Raw genomic sequence first — 12,563 nt, 5'->3', positions numbered from 1 at the left:
TACCTTCTCAGGAGGTCTGTTTGCAGATTTAACCCTTGTGAAAAAAAAAAAACGGCGGAACTGTTGGACATCATCCTCGAAAGCGCCGTAACAGCCGTAGATGCCCTTTTACAGGCATATTCAACGTGGCTAGCGAAGCTGAGCTCATCATCGGTCATTACCCCAAGATGCCTAAGGGGTCGCTTGGACTCTATGGTGCAATCACCTACCGAAATAAGCGCCCGTTGCTCGGACTTGCGGTTGTTGACCACCACCACCTCAGTCTTGTGACGGGCCAGTCCTAGTTTCCTAGACTTCATACATTTCTCAACTATGGAAATAGAGTGCGCTGCTGTCAACTTTACTTCTTCCATCGATTCGCCATAGACCGCTAGGATGATATCGTCGGCGAAGCCAACAATCGGAAGGAACAGCCTCAGCACGTCATCGTACATCGCATTCCATAACAGCGGGCCCAGGATTGAACCTTGAGGTACTCCCACGGTAATTTGAATGCTTTTCTGCCCCTCCACTGTGTCATACAGTAGAATGCTACCCAATTACTCCGGTACCTATAAACGGTGAAATGCGTAGGCTAATACTTCCCAGCTTGCACTGTTGAATGCATTCTTCACATCCAGAGTGACAACCGCGCAGTAACGGATGCCGCTTCTTTTATGCTCGATAGCCACCTCAGCTGTCTGAAAAACTGACTAGATAGCGTCCAGAGTAGATTTACCTTTCCTGAATCCAAAGTGGTTGTTGGACAGTCCGTCCGCACTTTGGTAGTAGCACCAATTTCTGTCGCTTCCATACATCCGGGAAGATTCCTTGATCTATGCAGCGTTGCATCGTGGTTCTGAACATGTCCTGATCCGCATTCACTGCCGCTTTTAAGGCAAATTTTACCATCAGATCCCGGTGCCTTTGACGCGAATGATCTCACGACTTCTGCCAGCTCTTCGTTCGTCTCCCTCACCAGTTCTTCTCCTTCATCTGCCGTATTCGGCGCTGGGGGGCCATGGGCTTGTCGTCGCTCGCCCACAAGGAGCATGCAACAGATTCAACGGATCCAACACTACTGACGCGTTTGTTTTTTCACCGGCACACCGGCAAACTCGAGGTGGTTTCTGAGTCTATTCGGGAGCTTATAATGGTAAAAAATGCGATATTTATAACAAGCATGATAGTCGAATGGTTACCTTGGCGCAAAAAAGTGCAAGTGGAGCTATAGTACATCGAATACTATGGAGCATTTGCCACCATTGAGGGGTAAATGATTATTTTAGAGCGTTTCCTAGATATCTTGCACTACCTTTGAAAAAAATGCCTTATTTTTGAAGGAGCTCTATGTTATACACTTATTGACATTCTCAAATGATAAACATGTCAAATATGGTTCGAAACATCTTCAAAACAAAGCGACGTCTCTCCAGGTCACATCCTGTGAACAATCGAAATTGTTATTCAATAATGAAGAAATAAAAAAAAATATTCGAGGAGTAATATGCAAACCTCATTTTTTTAAACTTTTGGCCAGCTGTGGGCCACTGTGCGTCGGTCTTCGTTTCCGAGATTGACTGCCAGAACAGCTGCAGGGCTGCATTACAGTGGTTTAAATTTTACTTTCGTTTTGGCTGCTTTGATACTCCGCTTGTGCCCGGACATTTGGGTCCGCCCGTTAAGTGTCCGTTGTGTGCTCTGTGGACACATATTAAACACTTAGTGATTTGCTTACAATCGCTTGCCCTATGCCCTTTGGTGTCGCATTTTCTGCAAATCTTACTTCTGTCGGGACCATTGCAATTCCCCGACTTATGGCCCTTCCCGAAACACTTGAAGCAAACTTCAGGAAGCTGTTGTATGCTCAGCCGGCAAACCGACCAGCCTACCTTGAGTATGCCTAAGTTCTTCGCTTTGTTGACCTCTACGACCAGCAGCCTGGTCGCCGCCACCTGGGTGCCCTGCGGGCGCTTTCCAAGGTGAATGGCCTTACTGGCTACTTCGATGTCACACTGCTCTTTGAGGGCAGCCGAGACCTCCGCTGAATCGGTGACATTATCCAGATTTTTACACTGGATAGTCGCTTCTGCAGTCAGGGATCATCACATCAACCTCGTCGCCAAGTACTTCTCGTGCCAGTTACTTATTGACTGCACTCTTTTGCTTGGCGTCCTTCTTTAAGACTAGGATTATTTCACGAATCCTAATCCGCCTTATGCTCCGTAGTCCTGCTTTGCAGCTAGGACTGATTGTCGCAATTTCAGTAGATTTACAAGCCGCTATCCATCTCCGCTGGAATAGTCGCCTTTGTGATCCCATCGTTATGTAGGGAGGCCATGCTAGATTTGACATAGTCCTTCATGGGTACTATGTTCAGAGCCGGATCGGGAGGGAAAAGTTGGAAAAGGCTCAGGAATAATCGGGAAAACAGGTGAAGACTAATGTGTCATTTTGTATGGGGAATTATATGACGTTTATAATAGCCTACTTGATGGTAAGACAAAGTTTGCCGGGACCACTAGTTATAAACAATTTTATTGGATATGTGTTCCAATGTTTCAACATAGGATATTCTATGAAACTTATTAGTACTACACCAGGAAGGGAGCTTCACAATCATTTTTAATACAGCATGGCCGGCCTGTAAATTTGTTTGAAGATCAAAAGCTTGTGTTTAAATCAAAGCTTCGCTCGTTCATTTACTTTTGTATGTTTTTAGGGGATGAACCCTAGCTATCTAGATTGATCAGGAAAGGAAAGCTAATATTTATGACTAGTGGTCCCGGCCAACTTCGTTTAGCCATCAAGTAGGCTGTTGAAAAACGATATTGATCGTCCCATACGAAATGACAGTTCCGTTCAAGCACGTTTTTCCAACTTTCCCGGTGACTCTCCTGGGATTTTTATACACACAAACACGTCGGAACCCTTGACGAACAAAACGGAGGTAGAATCATTCCAATCCGTTGACCCGTTCGTAAGCCATTTCGTGACATACAAACACCATTCCATTTTTATTTATATAGATTTTTTTTTAATTTCTTTATTAGTATCATTCCAAACATTACATTCATTATTTGTTATATCTAGGTGTTCTGTGTTATTAGACAACACTATCATCCTAATTTGGTAAAACAAATCTAAGATTTTATTAACATTTTGTTAACAACATATTACATTTCATCTGCCGTAGCAGTTCAGATTTTTTACAGGTGACTTGATTTCACCTGCTTATAAGAGAAAAAAAAACGCTTTAATAATAATTAACCTAACTTAACCTAAACATATAACGCATTAATCGTGGCAATAGAAGATTGTAACGATTTTTGCCTGAAATTATTGATTATTTTATTTGACATTTGTTTCAATGTTTCAACATTGGATATTCTATGTAACTCATTGGTACTATACCAGGGAGGAAGCCTCAGAATCATTTTCAAAATTTTATTTTGAATTCTCTGCAGAGCTTTCTTCCTGGTATTACAACAGCTAGTCCATATTGGTACAGCATACAACATGGCTGGTCTGAAAATTTGTTTGAATATCAAAAGCTTGTTCTTAAGACAAAGTTTTGATTTTCGATTAATAAGGGGATAGAGACATTTTACATATTTGTTACATTTGGCTTGAATGCCCTCAATGTGATTTTTGAAAGTTAAATTCTTCATCTGACCAATTTATTGGAACCCCTCTCATCGTGACAACATGTCTACTTGAAGGTTTCAAATAAAGAGCTTTTGGTTTATGTGGGAATATTATTAGTTGAGTTTTGGAAGCATTAGGAGAAATCTTCCATTTTTGCAAGTATGAAGAAAAAATATCCAAACTTTTTTGCAATCGACTACAGATGACACGCAGGCTGCGTCCTTTGGCGGAGAGGCCTGTGTCATCCGCAAACAAAGATTTTTGACATCCCTGAGGTAATTCAGGTAAGTCAGATGTGAAAATATTGTATAATATTGGTCCCAAAATGCTGCCTTGGGGAACACCAGCTCTTACAGGAAGTCTTTCAGATCTGGAGTTCTGATAATTAACCTGAAGTGTACGATTTGACAGATAACTTTGAATTATTCTAACAATGTATGTTGGAAAATTAAAGTTTTTTAATTTTACGATCAAACCTTCATGCCAAACACTATCGAATGCTTTTTCTATGTCTAGAAGAGCAAGACCAGTAGAGTAGCCTTCAGATTTGTTGGAACTGATCAAATTTGTTACACGTAAAAGTTGATGAGTGGTCGAATGTCCATGGCGGAATTCGAACTGTTCATTGGCAAAAATTGAATTTTCGTTGATGTGGGCCATCATTCTGTTCAAAATAACCCTTTCAAAAAGTTTACTGATGGAGGAAAGCAAACTGATTGGACGATAGCTAGAAGCTTCTGCAGGATTTTTGTCTGGTTTTAAAATTGGAACAACCTTAGCATTTTTCCATTTGTCAGGAAAATATGCTAATTGAAAACATATTTATAAAGATTAACTCTTGTCATGCCCAAGCAGCTTTGGTCTGATCTCTTTGGTCGCCAGCTGAATGTCACCATCGGTGACTGCACTTCTAAAACCTTTCTGCCAACATGGATATTCCATTTGGGGATTACAGTCGAAGCTCGTTTTAACGAAAACTTCTATAGTGGCAAAAGTTCTCTACAACGGCATATGAGCTTCTGTAAAGACATGTTTTGCAACCTTAGATTTGAAGTTGAGGGTCATTTCCTTGTCTATCGTCTTCCGCTTTTTTCCTCTCTCCACATGTGTTTCTTGAATCTAATATCGAGAGACAGCTTTGTTTGATCAACGTAGACAATGCGGCAGTGAGGACAACTGATTTTGTAAATTCCATCCTTATTCAGTGTAGTATTCGGATCCTTTGTAGAGCCTAACGAAGTCTTCAGTTGTTTGTCACTGCAGGAAAAAAAAAAAAAACAATTCGATTCCAAAATACCCTAACTCTTGACGAAGCTGACTAGTGACGTATTATCGTGTGAGCGTTGTCAATATACTCTGAGTATACCGTCTTTATCATCTTCTCCTTGCATTTGTTTATTCTTGCCATCTCTAATGTATATTCTTTAGTGTTCTTCACAGAGGGGTGATTTTGTTCAGTCCAGTATACTTGCATAGTTTTTAAACTTATGAGCATTTGTACAGTTGAAAGGGTTTTTGCCTGTTATACCCAAGATATCAGGAAATATATCTACCCGGAAATATCTTTGACTTGGGCATCGTTTCTGTCGTCTCCGCATTTGTAATCCACCCTCACTCATTCGGCTAACTGGAGACCCAGTTCAGGACTAATTAGCTGCCAGAATGCAGTGCGCATCGTACCTTCGTGCTGTGCGTACACGAATTCTCTCTGCTCTTGGAAGTTTTCTTAAAAACTACCTAAAGCAATAAAACAGTACTTTTCAGTGCTACAAAAACAGTACTTTTCAGTGCTAAAATTAAAAACGGTACTTTTCAGTGCTACTAAAACAGTACTTTTCAGTACTATTTTTTCTACTATTGATCCCTTTACGATCCTTGTTTGGACCCGTGCCTTCGATTTTTCGTTGGACCCGTTGGCGAAAGCTAGCGGTGGTAATCCTTCTTGGACACCGTCTTGGGAAAAAACCTCTCGAAGGTCACGTCTTCTTTCGTTTATTAATTAAACATGGTATCAACAACAAACAAAAGGAAGGGTGAATCTCTGAATTCACTACTTCCTTCCAAAAAAGTGGGTTTTAAAACTGTCACTACACGTGGCAAGAATGGAAGAAAGGACGTTTCCCCGGAATGCGAACTTTCTTCCAAGGGTGAAATGAATAATTGTATCGAAATGAGCAATCAGTTCGATGCTCTAGACAAATTTTCCGAACACCAAATCGAAGCAGCCTCTAGCCCAGGCTCTTTGATTCAAGTGAGGAAGCAAAGAGTGCCGCCTATCGTGGTCAGTTGTTCCGAATTTGGGGGATTTAGGCAGGAGATCTTGAACTCCATTAGGGGAATCAAGGTTTCCTTCCAAATCGCAAAGAAAGGAGACTGTCGCGTTTTGCCGGAAACTCTTAAAGATCGTGAGCTTCTTCTCAAACATCTTGAAGAGAAGAAGCACAAATTTTTTACTTATGACGACAAAACTGAACGTTTGTTCAAAGTTGTCTTGAAAGGTCTCTCAAGTGACTATAAATCACCTGAAGAGATCAAAAATGGAATGAATGATATACTTGGATTTTCCCCAGTCCAAGTAATCATTATGAAAAAGAGAACCCAATCTGGCATTGTTCGGAAAGGGCTTTCTCAAGAATTTTATTTAGTTCACTTTAACAAAAAAGAACTAAATAATATTAAAGCTTTAGAAAAAGCAAAACTTTTGTTTGATGTCCGTGTGACATGGGAACATTTCCAGAAACCTGGAGGAAATTACCAGAACCCCACTCAGTGCCGTCGGTGCCAAAAGTGGGGTCATGGTACAAAAAATTGTCGCATGGATGCTAAATGCATGATTTGCGGAGGTTCTTCTCACGCCAAAGACGTCTGTCCAGTGAAGGAAGATACCACCAAATTCATATGTTGTAATTGCGGGGCTAACCATAAGTCCAATTTTTGGAATTGTCCTTCACGAAAAAAGGTCATTGAGGCTCGTGCCAGGCAGATGAAAGATAATATCCGTTACGATAACGGTCGTTTCCGGAATTTGCCTGGTAGAGTATCGAACAATGCGCATTTTTCAGTTAACGATCGCTTGATCATGAATCATACCCATCAGAAAGATCATAATCATGCTCATTCACAAACTAATTTTATTCCGTCGGGTAGCCGTTCGAATCTTTCTATTTCGAATGTATCTACCCACGGTAAATCCTTTGCCGATATCGTAGCAGGAAATTCGAACTCCTCCCCTGTTCGATCCATGGGTACCCATTCTACTTGTTTCAAATCAAATGGAAAAAACCCTACCGCCACAGGTAACTCCGCTTCTTCGTCTACCGGAAATTCCAATGGGAAATCACATGACATGTCTGCCTCTGATTTTAATTTTCTAACTGAACAATTGAATCTAATGATTGATGCAATGTTCAAAGCCACCACTATGACTGAAGCAGTCCAAGTAGGTGTAAAATTTACAAATCAAATTGTTATTGGATTACGTTTTTCTAATGGATCCAAATAATAATTTAAATATTTTAAATTGGAATGCTCGTTCTCTGAATGGTAAAGAGGACGAGCTGTTTAATTTTCTTACGGTTAATAACGTGCATATAGCAGTTGTTACCGAAACGTATTTAAAACCTGGATCTAAACTCAAAAGAGATCCTAACTTTTTTGTTTATCGTAATGATCGACTTGATGGAGCATGTGGGGGAGTTGCAATCATCATTCATAGGCGTATAAAACATCAACTGTTTTCATCATTTGAAACTAAAATTTTGAAAAATTATGTGTTTCTGTTGAAACACAGTTTGGTAAATATACTTTCATAGCTGCCTATTTGCCTTTTCAATGCTCTGGGCAGCAAGTTAATTTGCTCCAAACTGACTTGCGTAAATTGACTCGCAATAAGTCAAAATTTTTTGTCATTGGTGACTTTAATGCCAAACATCGGTCATGGAATAATTCTCAAAGTAATTCCAACGGCAGAATTTTATTTGATGAGTGCTCTTCAGGATATTTCTCAATTCAATACCCTGATAGCCCCACATGTTTTTCCTCTTCTAGAAATCCATCTACGATTGATTTGGTCTTAACCGACTCTAGTCATCTTTGTAGCCAAATGATTACTCATGCTGATTTTGATTCTGATCATGTCCCTGTTACATTTCAAATATCCCAAGAAGCGATTCTCAATCCTATCAGCTCCACTTTCAATTATTTACGAGCCGACTGGAATATATATAAAACGTATGTTGACTCCAATCTTGATGTTAACATTTCTTTAGAAACTAAAATTGATATTGACAATGCTCTTGAAACTTTAACAAATTCCATTGTTGAAGCCCGGAGCATTGCAATTCCAAAATGTGAAGTAAAATTTGAATCCGTGATTATAGACGATGGTCTTAAACTCTTGATCCGTCTTAAAAACGTGAGGAGAAGGCAATTTCAACGCACTCGCGATCCTGTTATGAAAATTATATGGCAGGATTTGCAGAAAGAAATCAAGAAACGTTTTGCTCAATTAAGAAACAAAAATTTTGAAAATAAAATTTCTCAATTGGACCCTGGCTCTAAGCCCTTTTGGAAATTATCGAAAATCTTGAAAAAACCTCAGAAGCCAATACCGACATTGAAAGAGGAAAACAAATTATTACTAACTAATTGCGAAAAAGCTCAAAAACTTGCTATGCAGTTTGAAAGTGCGCACAATTTAAATTTAGGACTTACTAGTCCAATTGAAAATGAAGTTACTCAGGAGTTCGAAAATATTCTCAATCAAGAGAACGTTTTCGAAAATGCCTGGGAGACTGATTTGGAAGAAGTGAGAACTATTATTAAAAAATTCAAAAACATGAAAGCTCCTGGCGATGATGGAATTTTCTACATCCTCATCAAGAAACTTCCAGAAAGTAGCTTATCATTTTTAGTTGATATATTTAACAAATGTTTTCAATTAGCATATTTTCCTGACAAATGGAAAAATGCTAAGGTTGTTCCAATTTTAAAACCAGACAAAAATCCTGCAGAAGCTTCTAGCTATCGTCCAATCAGTTTGCTTTCCTCCATCAGTAAACTTTTTGAAAAGATTATTTTGAACAGAATGATGGCCCACATCAACGAAAATTCAATTTTTGCCAATGAACAGTTCGGATTCCGCCATGGACATTCGACCACTCATCAACTTTTACGTGTAACAAATTTGATCCGTTCCAACAAATCTGAAGGCTATTCTACTGGTCTTGCTCTTCTAGACATAGAAAAAGCATTCGACAGTGTTTGGCATGAAGGTTTGATTGTAAAATTAAAAAACTTTAATTTTCCAACATACATTGTTAGAATAATTCAAAGTTATCTGTCAAATCGTACACTTCAGGTTAATTATCAAAACTCCAGATCTGAAAGACTTCCTGTAAGAGCTGGTGTTCCTCAAGGCAGCATTTTGGGACCAATATTATACAATATTTTCACATCTGACTTACCTGAGTTACCTCAGGGATGTCAAAAATCTTTATTTGCGGATGACACAGGCCTCTCCGCCAAAGGACGAAGCCTGCGTGTCATCTGTAGTCGATTGCAAAAATGTTTGAATATTTTTTCTTCATACTTGCAAAAATGGAAGATTTCTCCTAATGCTTCCAAAACTCAACTAATAATATTCCCACATAAACCAAAAGCTCTTTATTTGAAACCTTCAAGTAGACATGTTGTCACGATGAGAGGGGTTCCAATAAATTGGTCAGATGAAGTTAAGTATCTAGGGCTCATGCTAGATAAGAATTTAACTTTCAAAAATCACATTGAGGGCATTCAAGCCAAATGTAATAAATATGTAAAATGTCTCTATCCCCTTATTAATAGAAAATCAAAACTTTGTCTTAAGAACAAGCTTTCGATATTCAAACAAATTTTCAGACCAGCCATGTTGTATGCTGTACCAATATGGACTAGCTGTTGTAATACCAGGAAGAAAGCTCTGCAGAGAATTCAAAATAAAATTTTGAAAATGATTCTGAGGCTTCCTCCCTGGTATAGTACCAATGAGTTACATAGAATATCCAATGTTGAAACATTGGAACAAATGTCAAATACAATCATTAATAATTTCAGGCAAAAATCGTTACAATCTTCTATTGCCACGATTAATGCGTTATATGTTTAGGTTAAGTTAGGTTAAGTATATTAAAAACGTTTTTTTTTCTCTTATAAGCAGGTGAAATCAACTCACCTGTAAAAAAAACTGAACTGCTACGGCAAATGAAATGTAATATGTTGTTAACAAAATGTTAATTAAATCTTAAATTTGTTTTACCAAATTAGGATGATAGTGTTGTCAAATAACACAGAACACCTAGATACAAGAAATGAATGTAATGTTTGGAATGATACTAATAAAAAAAAAAAAAAAAAGCTGCCAGAATGGACAACTTTAAAACACTACTGAACTTCACCCTAATCCTAGTTTACAGTAACAAATTTATCGAACTTCTAGATGATCATAGTTAAACGCTGAGATACTTACTGGCACAATCTCATAGCACAACTCAAGCATTTTAGACATCGGATCCAAAACATGTGACAGTTCAAAGAGAGCGAGAGAAGCTCTCCGTAATTTTTATGCTGCAACTGACTTTCAGCGCGCGCAAATTCAACTAAACCGGTGAAGATCTTCCGTGACGGTGAAAACCACGCTTTTGGCTGCGTACGTTGTTTATTTCACTCTCTTGCTTTCTGCTTTTATCACTGCATGCTCTATGTTAGTATGTTTTCATACATTTATAATCATTTTTATTCCATCGATGATTTTAGTTTAGCTTCGATCGTTTAGCTGTGCGGTTGCATTTCTGCTGTTTGTCTCTCTTTAGCTGGCTTAAGTCGGGACCAAAGAGCATCGTGTGCGTGTTGAGCCTGGAAAGGAGCGGTTGAGGAAGTGTCTGGGGCCAACAAACAGATAATTTGCGATAATTCTTTGCGTGTGAACTAGTTGTGTCGAAGAATCGGTAGCCATTGGCCGAAGTCCACGCAAAAAGTGATGTTAGTCTATTACTAACGGCCCAAGTGCGGTGGTGAATGGGTTTCCTTGCAGTTAGACAGTGTCCAATTTACGAAATGTGTTGAATGTACGGAACCGAAGTGGAATTATTAGAGTGATGCTAGTTTCTACGGATTAGAGCATAATTGGAAACAGTCGAACACTTGGTGAAATTAGCTGAAAACAGACAAATTCTTTGCAGTGTCTCAATCAAGGATAGATGAGATCTCTCTAACGAAAGTGTAAGTGAAAACCAGATATTCCGTGTCTATCAGTAACAACTTGTCGCCTTAAATAGGCGAAAAACGCGTCTGCGAAAGAAAGTAAAATCTTGTGTGGAATACTTGTCAAACGCACATCCGTATGTTATCTGTTACGATTTTACTCTTACTTTTGCTGCGCGGTCCATATGTGAGACATCTTGCCAATACTAGACACAGAGCGCGTGCCAGTCCCATGATCAAGAAGTGACCGTTGCATCTGTTCGCAATCTTCTTCTGCTGCAATTTGTGGAGGAAAAGTTGCACAAGCCTTCGCTCTCGCTTCAACCATTTTCCATGTACGCACAGTAGTTTACTTAACTAGTCGAATACTTTGTATACACCCTGTGATTTATGGTTCGACCTATTGAATTTATTATTTATTGATATGGTCAGTAGGTATGTATTACCACAGATAACCAGACGTAACAGCTAAAGCAATTGTCAACTTAAAAAATAATCCCTCGAACATTAACGCCCAATACTAGAAATATTGTTTGACCCATCCTGGAACCAGGTGGCGATAGTGCATAAACGTCAAACTTGAATAAAAGCGATACGAGCGCCACGAGTGAGCCAATGACCAAGCATTAGAATTGAACTGTGCGCTGAAAATGGTTTGAGTGTTTCGTTTGTCTGTGGTATTACATTTTACTATACGCTATTTGCTTGTGAAATTCTGCATTTCAAGCTTCTGAATTTGAACAAACCATTGAAACAAGTCGACTTCTGAAACAAAAGCTCTATTGAAAAGGGTAGATCAGTAGCGGAAATTAAAGTGAATGATGTTGCATCTGGTGTAGAGTTGCGGTTAGGAGACGTCGTTGGGATGGTCGATTGAAAGTGAAATGTCATTGAAATGGGTTTCTTTTAGCAATGTTGTAGAGAAGAGCTGAATGAACTATGTTGTTGGTGACGATTTTGTTAATGACATTCTGGAACATCATTTCTAGTATGAGTTAATATCTATTGACCATAATTAGACCAATAATTAGAAATACAATATGGTGCATACGGAAACATGCAATGCGACCTTTCTCTTGTTTCAGATTGTAGGTTAGGAAGGTTGGAAAAACACATTCCTCACTCGTTAAATATTTTACTATTTTACTATTAACCTTTCGGTTGTCGCGCGTTGTACTTTGTACAACACCCTTGGTTTTACATGTTCAAAATAAAATACCTTGCGATCTAGATTAATTATAGAAACTGCAACTAAACGGCGCACGTAAGCATGACACTTTTGTTTTTTCGGGTATCTCCTAATCCTGATCACTGACGTCTTCGTCATAGTTTTTCATGATTCGAGGATTATCATTGTTAAAACTAGTTGATTCAAAATGTTGCCACCAGACCGCGATAGTGAGCGAGACACTTTTGTTTTGCTGATATCTCTGGAGCCAGATAACTTATAAGGATGGTTTCTTCGGCAAAGTTGTTCAGTAGCTCAAGGGTCATCATTAGTCTAGCTAACAGCTATTGAACAACTACTGAGCTACTGAAAAACTTTGCCGAAGATGCCATCTTTATAAGTGATCAGGATCTTGAGATATCTGCAAAACAAAAGTTTTATTATTATTAGCGCCGCTGGTGGCAACATTTTAAATCAACTAGCTCAAGCAGTGCTAGTCATTAACTTTCTCATAAACTTTGCCGAAGAC

The 12,563-nt window shown here is 38.9% G+C and overlaps 1 protein-coding gene across 1 annotated transcript in view; it reads left to right on the top strand.

The window, feature by feature from the left end:
- The first annotated feature begins 10,173 nt into the window (after window positions 1-10,173).
- LOC5569275 overlaps window positions 10,174-12,563 on the top strand; it is a 68,969-nt gene continuing 66,579 nt past the window's right edge. The window contains exon 1 of the mRNA XM_021843989.1: window positions 10,174-10,884. The gene's annotated coding sequence lies outside the window, so the exon portion shown is untranslated. The remainder of the gene's footprint in view (window positions 10,885-12,563) is intronic.

This window comes from Aedes aegypti, chromosome 2 (genome assembly GCF_002204515.2).
Source record: "Aedes aegypti strain LVP_AGWG chromosome 2, AaegL5.0 Primary Assembly, whole genome shotgun sequence".
Classification (NCBI taxonomy): Eukaryota; Metazoa; Arthropoda; class Insecta; order Diptera; family Culicidae; genus Aedes; species Aedes aegypti.
The sequence above is the reverse complement of the archived record's forward strand: the minus strand, read 5'-3'. Positions and strand labels throughout refer to the sequence as shown.